Here is a 7,410-nt window from a genome sequence, read left to right as displayed (position 1 = left end):
CAGGCTGCGCCCCAAGCTCCTCTTTGCTCCTCTCATTTGCAGAATGGCCAAACGCTTCAGACAATTCTTCAAGAACACCCTGAAGATGGCCCCAGGGCCGGTGGGGAGCAGCTCCTCCGTCCCCATGGGCGGGGATGCTGAATCCCACCAGCTCGGGGCGACTCGCCCACCGGCCAGGCCCACCCGGACCTGGCTCCAGGGGCGGCTGGGAAGGCGGGACCCAGCCCAACGGGGCAGCCGGGTAGGGTGGCTCCGGGGCCTCCTCTGTGGAGAGAAACACCTGCCCCGGGAGCCCAGCCCCCATTACCACCAGGGGGCATCGCCCTGCCCGGCCCCCGGGGACCGGCCAGTCTCCGGGAGCCCCCAGCCCGTCACTCCCTGCACCAGCCCCTGCAGCTGTGGGTCCAGGTAGGTCAGCAGCAGCGCCTGGGCCTCCAGCTGCAGCCGGGCCACCTCCCGCAGCCGCTCAGACCCAGGTGAGGGGCCGTGAACACGCTGGGCCCAGGGGCTCACCCAGTACCCGGGGGGCGGGGGGCGGGAAGGGGCAGCCCCAGTGTCTGCCCTGCAGCCAGGGCAATGGATGGGGGCGGGGGCTGCTGCTTGGCTCTCTTGTTCCTGGCGGGGGCTCTGCCGAGGGCGTTGGCTGATGTGAGGGTGGCAGGGGGATGGGTCCCTGCGAGGGGCGTGTGGGGCCCAACCTGCCCTGGGTCCCTGACATGGGGGCGCGTGACCCCTGCTGGCCACTGGAGTCACCCTGTTCCCTTCCCTCCCGCACAGAGCCCCCCTGCGCCTCACCGGAGCGCTGCCAGGAGCGGGTGGACTCCTGGGTGGAGGACGTGTCCATTTTTGATATCGAAGAGCAGCTCCACACCCGGGACACGGTAGGAACCTTCTCCACACGGGGGGGACCCGAGTGTGTCCAGCCCCTTCCCAGCACGTCCCCCCCCCCGGGAGGGGCTTGTCCCTGGGGATCTCCCTGAGGCTCCTTCTCCTGCATGACATGGGCCCCCCAAGCTGGGGTTTCTTGTCATGCACCAGCTGGGCCCCCACAAGCCTGGGGCAGCAGTTGGGGGGGGAGTGTGGGTGCTTGGACAACCAGCAGCTCCCACCTCCACTCCTGGGAGACCTGAGCCCTGCCGCTGCCCGGGGGCGGGGGCGGGGGGCAGGCCCCAGGCTCACAGACTCTCTCTGGGGTGCAGAGCCCAGCCGCCCTCCAGCGGTTCCTCCTGGCCATCTCCACCGCCTGCCTCGCCGCCCTCCAAAGGGGCGAGGGCACCCTGGCGACGCGCTGCAGCAGGGACACCGTGGTGGCCAGGATTGTGGTGAGCGAGTCGCGGAGGCCGGGAGGAGGGGATGGGATACGAGGGGTGGACAGGGGTCTGCCTGGGCCATGGGTGTGGGTGGGGGACCTGGAAATGGGATGGGTGGGGGACCTGGAAATGGTGGGGCCAGGAGAGCTGGAGGGGGTGGGTGGGTGGGTTGGTGGAGGAGGGAGGGACAGAGAAATGGGGCAGGTCTGGGGTGCTGGACAGGAAGGGGGATTCGGGACAGGGAGGGGTCTCCCCGGGCCATGGGGGGGGGGGGCTGGAAGGCAGCAGAGCGGGCTGCTGGGGATGCGCCTGGGGAGCTGGGATGAGGAGATTCAGAGGCTGGTCACCAGGGCAGTGAGGGGCAGGAGACGGCCTGGGGACAGGGATTGAGCTGGTCCCGGTTTGGGAGGGGGGTGCTGGGAGGGGCCCTGTGCCGGGCAGGGGGGCTACAGGGCAGCGGGAGGCAGTGGGGTTGGATCCTGCTGGGTGGGGGCGCTGGCCGTGTGAGCGTCTCTTGGGGGCCCAGCCTCACACGCCCCTTTGTCTCCTTGGGTCTCCCAGGAGATCATGGAGGACTCGCCCCCCCCGCTGGTCTTGGCCAATTGCCTCAGCGCCGCCTGCAGCCTCAGGTACCGACCCCCCCGACCCTCCCCCCCCAAGAGCAGATCCCCTGACCAGGGAGTGGGAAAGTCTCCTGCTGCTGAATTAACAGTCTCTGCCCCTCTCTCCTGCCAGCACCCTGAAGCCTCCCCTGCCGGCCCAGCTCCTGAGCCCCCTGCTGAGGGCGGCCGTGGGACAGACAGTGTCTGGGGACTGGCAGCAGGAGCCCACCCACAATCAGGTACGTCCCCTCCCTCGCCCCCCCCCCCCAGCCAGGAGCAGGAGCAGCCTCTGGCGGCCTGGATCCCCCAACCCCAGCCCCCCCTCTGACCCAGGGCTCCCCCTTGCCTTGCAGGAGTTCAGCCGGGGCCTTGCTGACATCCTCGATGTCCTATTGGGCAATCTCCTCGCCGAGTCCCCAGACACCGCCCGGCTCCAGCTGATTCTGGAGGTGAGCCCCGTGGGGGGGACGGGGCCATTGGCCCTGCTTCCTCGGGGGGTCGAGAGAGGAGCAGTGTCAGTGGCTGGGGGGGGCACAGTCTGAGAGGAGCCCCAGGCTCTGCCCAGAACCGGCGCCTCCCTACGGGTCCTGACCTGCCTCTTTCCCCCCCAGCACCTGAGCCCCTGGCTGGAGTCCCGCCTGCCCCAGGAGCGAGCCAGGGCCCTTGGCAGCACCACGGCCCTGCTGCGAGTCGCCACCACCCTCCCGGGGTTTGACGTAAGTGACCTCGGAGCCAGGGGGTCTGGGGCTGCAGGGCGCGGCGCTGGGAGCATCCCCGGGAGGCAGAGGCAGGGTCGGGAATGGGCCGGGACTGATCCGCGTTCTCCTTTCCCTGGGGAGGGGCGACCCTGGGCCCAGGGGGCGGCCGTTTGTGTGGGACAGGATGCTGAGGGACCCCCTCTCTTCTCTCTCCCCTCAGAACTCCGCCGACTGGCCGAGGATGGGTCACCACGTGGCCCAGCTGGGCCTTTTCATTTCGGACCCTTCCGAGGACGTCAGCCGGCTGGCCCGGGAGGGGGTGCACCGCCTCTTCCAACTAGTCCTGCACCACAGGGGTAAGGAACCCAGCCGGGACCTGGGCCCCAGGGACACCCTGAGGGTGCCGGCGGCGGGGGGAGGGGACCCAGCCCTTTTCCCCAGACTGGTCCAAGGGGGGATGCGTCCCTCTGTGTTCCCGTCCTTCTGCCCCCTGTGCCCCTCCATTTGCCCAGGGATGCCTGCAGGGGCCCGTGGGAGGGGAAGGGCTCAGACCTGCCAGCAGAATGACCCTGTTGTGTCTCTTGCAGGCCTCAACATCCACCAGGCAGAGGACCTGTGGTGCAGGCACTGGTATAAGGAGAGGTGGATCCTGGCTCACAGCAACACCGTCAGGGTGGGAGAGGTAAGGACGCGCTGCCAGGGCAGGGCAGGGCTCGGGGGTGGGGCTGGCTGGGGCCCTCGTGCGGGTAGGACGCGGGGGGGAAGTGGGGAGTGAGTCGCTGATCGAATGGTCGATGCATTTTCCCTCGACTATTCGAGCCGTGGACAGGGCGGCGCTGCCCCTTTGTGACGCTGTCCCGGCGTTTCAAAGGGGCGGCGCTTCCTAGGGGCAGTGACGCACGGAGCCCGGATCTCCCGTAGGAGGGGAACCAGGGCGGGAGGGGGGGCAACACTTTTCGATGGAGGTCGCTCCAAGATGTTGGCCAGTGGCCTAGGGCTGCTCTGTTGTGCGGAGGGAGGTGAGGTCTGGGAGGGCCTTGGGGGCAGGAGGAAGGTGTGACCCGAGGCAGGGTTTGGGGTGCAGGGTGAGGAGAGCGTCTGGGTGCAGGGTCTGGAAGGGAGTTTGGGGGAGGAGGAAGCTGTTTTAGCCCCAGGAGTTGGGGCCGGGCTCTGGGCCGTCAGCTGAAACCTCCTGTGCTCTTGATTTCAGGTCTTTGGGCAGCTCTTCACACCAGAGCAGGAGAATGCCTTTCTGGAGACTGCTCTGCACGCTGCCCGCTCCCCCCTGCGGCGCCACAGCAAGGCCGGGCTGGTCCTGGCCCACGCCCTGCAGGGGCAGGCCCATCAGCTCCTGGAATACATGGTGAGCAGCAGGAGCAAATGCAGGAGAATGGGGCAGGGGCAGGGTCTCCTTCTCTTCCCCTCAGTGAGTCCCCCCCACCCCTTTCCTCAGGCTGCCCCCACCCCATGTCCTACCCGCATGGTTGGGGGAGAAACCGTGTCCTAGGAGGCGGGAGGGGGCAGAGGTGTCAGGAGCCCTGGGGGGGTCAGGAGCTCCCCCTACGGGCTGCAGGCCTGACAGGCGTGACCAGAGAGCAGAACAAGTCTCAGCGCAGGGGGAGGGGGGTGGAAATCCCGGGGGGCCCAGTACCCCTGAGTCCTTGGGGGATGAACCGCTGACGGATTCTGCTTCCCTGGCAGCAGGAAGACAGCCAGTGAGGGAGCTGAGGAGCCAGCAGCTGCGTCCCCCTCTCCCCAAGCCTCCTAATTGTATAGAACTGGATTTAAACTCTGATTAAACAACATTTGAAAAAACATTTGCATCAGGCTTGGTCAATAATTTTTAATGTGGGGGGGGGGGCATTTTGGTAACTGATCAAGGGCCACATTTCTACCGAGGGGTTTGGGGTCTGGGACGGGGTGGTTGGGTGCAGAAGGGAGTTTAGGGTAGGAGCCTGGGTGCAGGGAGGGGGTGGAAGTCTGCCCTGGCTGGGGGGCAGGGCTGAAGGAGAGTTAGTTAGTTTCTGTCTGGGAGCATGGAGGAAGCAGCCTCAGCTACAGGCTGGGGGGTTTAGAAGCCGAGACCCCCTTCCCTATATCAAGGGGGGCTGAGGCATCCTAGACCTGCCCTGTAGCCTGATGACATCTGTGCTGTGCTGTATCCTGAAGAAGCAATAAACCACCTCTATTCCACCGGCTGGTGGAGTCTGTTCGTGCCATTACGGGGGTGCAGGAGGCGGGGGACCCCAACGCGCCGTCACAGGGTGCCAGAGAGGAGTCTGGCCTGGGGGAGGGGTGTCGGGGGGGTGCAGGGTCAGGGAGGGAGCTGTGACCTGGGGAAAGGGGGACACAGGTTCAGGTGGTCGCCTGGGACAGGCAGTGGGGAAGGGGATGTGGGTGCCGGGGCAGGCTCTGGCTGGGGGGCGCTTACCTAGGCAGCTGCATATGGGGGAGCCCAACTGTCACCTGAGGGGATGGAGGAGCCCGACTGTCACCTGAGGGGATGGGGGAGCTCAATTTTCAACTGTGGGGAATGGAGGAAACAATGTGGAGGGGAGGGAGCGAGATGGGGGGGTGAATTGTTCCCAGAGGGGAGATCTCCCTGGCTGGGGGGAGAAGGGACATTTCCAGCAAAGCCCCTCACATAAGAGGGGGACAGATGGGGAGGAGGGAGAGGATGGGGATGGGCAGAGAGCTGGGCAGGTAGAAATGGGGAGGGGAAGGAGAAGGGAAGGGGGAGGAGATGGAGGAGAACAGGGGATGGGAACAGCGGAGGGTGGGGGATGAGGAGCAGGACAGGAGTAGGGCAGTGGTGAGGATGGCTGGGCGATGAGAGCCCAGTCAGGGCCCAGGGGAGCTGCCCTTTCTGTGCCCAGGTGTCTGGGGGTCTCCCCCACACGCACATAACCCTGCTCCTCAGAGACTCTTTACAGTTTTTTTTCCAGCTCCCACTTTTGGGGGCAGGGACGTGCTGTCAGGAAGGGGCGATACCTCAAGTCACGTCAGAAACACAGAGACACCCCCCCCACCACGTGACAGAGGCCAGGGCCAGCCTTAGGGAGCCCTACAGCAGAAACCTCTTTCCTCTCCCCCCAACCCAGCTTCAGAGGAGGTGACCTCCCCTCCCCCAGGAGGCTGCAGGGCACATCCCATTTGTAAAAAAAGGGGTGTGTGTAATCTGCAGGAAATAGTCGTTGATTAAAGATGGAAGATGATACTGCGGCTTCCTAGATCTCGCTCAGATGCACATTAGCCCAGGACACAGAGTACTTTGATGGTGACCAGTTTCCCCCTCCCCAAAACAAACAGGCCAGCTGCGAGCTACGTGACACTTGGCTGCAGGGTTTCCTGATTTGTGCAGGGACCTTTGCTGCTAACTGTGACCGCACTAGATTTCACCTGAAGATCAGAGACAAGGTGTGACGGACGCAGGAAGTGACAAGACATCGACATCTTCCTGTAGCTACAGCTAGCATCTGAGCTCCTTATATGGGACTGGGTAGAACTGGGCACCGGGGCGTTGGTGGTGGTGCTAAGGGGCCCCTCACAGCCCCATCATGGCATCTGCTATCACCGTCCTCTTCCTCGGTGAGTATCAGAGACAGCTGGTGCACGTGCCTATGGCAGGTGTGTGTGTGGGAGATCCGAGACCAGGGTGTGGGATCCAATCGCTCTGAGTTCTGGTCCCTAATGAGCTGTCTCCTCTCCAGGATGCTGGCTGGCGGAGCAATTCAGGGTGTTGGGACATGAGTATCTCTGTTTGGGACAGGTGGGGACAGAGAAGAGCTGTTGATACCTGAATGTTCACCCCAAAGCTGAGTTCCACCTCCTTGTTTTGACACTGGGGGGCTTAGATCAGAATCCGGACGGGTCCTCAGGGCAGTTGGGGGGTGACTGCGGATCGACACTGGGGGCCTTAGATCTGAACCAGGCCCTACTCCCAGGGCAGTCGGGGGTGACTCCAGATTGTTCTAAGGGGGGCAGAGATCAGTCCCCAGCCCGCAGGGCCCCTGTGGGTGCAGAGAGGTGTCTGTGAGCCCCGGCGCTGTCCCTGGGGGTGGGTGCTAACACACGGGGAGGAGTTTGTGCCTCCCCAGCTCACTCCTGTCTGTGTGTAAATGCAGAGCTCCCTGCGCCCGGACCCTCCATCTCCATCAGCCCCGGCGGGGTGGTTGCCATGGGGGAAGCCATCAACATCCGCTGTCAGTGTTGGTGCCGGGGCAGGAGGCTGTGGCTGTATAAAGGTGCAGTCAGAATCCGGGATACCAGCCCAATTCTCCAGTTTCTCAAGATCTGTTTGAATTGTAATCCCATTCTACAATGTGTTTGCAACCCATCCCAGTTTGGAGTAATCTACAAAATGTAGAAGCCGTTGTTCACTCACTTTATACTAATTTCATCTAGACCACATTTCCCCAGTCTTCCGGTGTGAATGCCATGAGGGACAATGCCAAAAGCCAGACGAAAATCAACAGATCATGGTGCTATGTGAAGTGACAGAGAAGGTTGCAACTCAAGTGCTGTGTAGCTCTTCAGAGAGGGATGTCTGTGCAGGGGAACCAGTGAGGAGCTGAGACCAGAGGACCAAACAACCACAGAGCAACCTTCTCACCTTTCCCAGAGGGGGCATCATGTGGACGATAAACTTGGGCAGCCAGCGTGCTGTGTGTTCTCCAGCAGAGTCCTGCACGGATGGAAGCTGCAACTGTCTGGGGTGAAGGGCTTTTAAAAAAAGGAAATAACTGAACACAAAAAGCCTCTTGCACTGCATGACAAGGCCATTTTATTCGTTCTAGTACA

This window comes from Pelodiscus sinensis, chromosome 18 (assembly GCF_052426305.1).
Source record: "Pelodiscus sinensis isolate ZL-2025 chromosome 18, ASM5242630v1, whole genome shotgun sequence".
Classification (NCBI taxonomy): Eukaryota; Metazoa; Chordata; order Testudines; family Trionychidae; genus Pelodiscus; species Pelodiscus sinensis.
The sequence above is the reverse complement of the archived record's forward strand: the minus strand, read 5'-3'. Positions refer to the sequence as shown.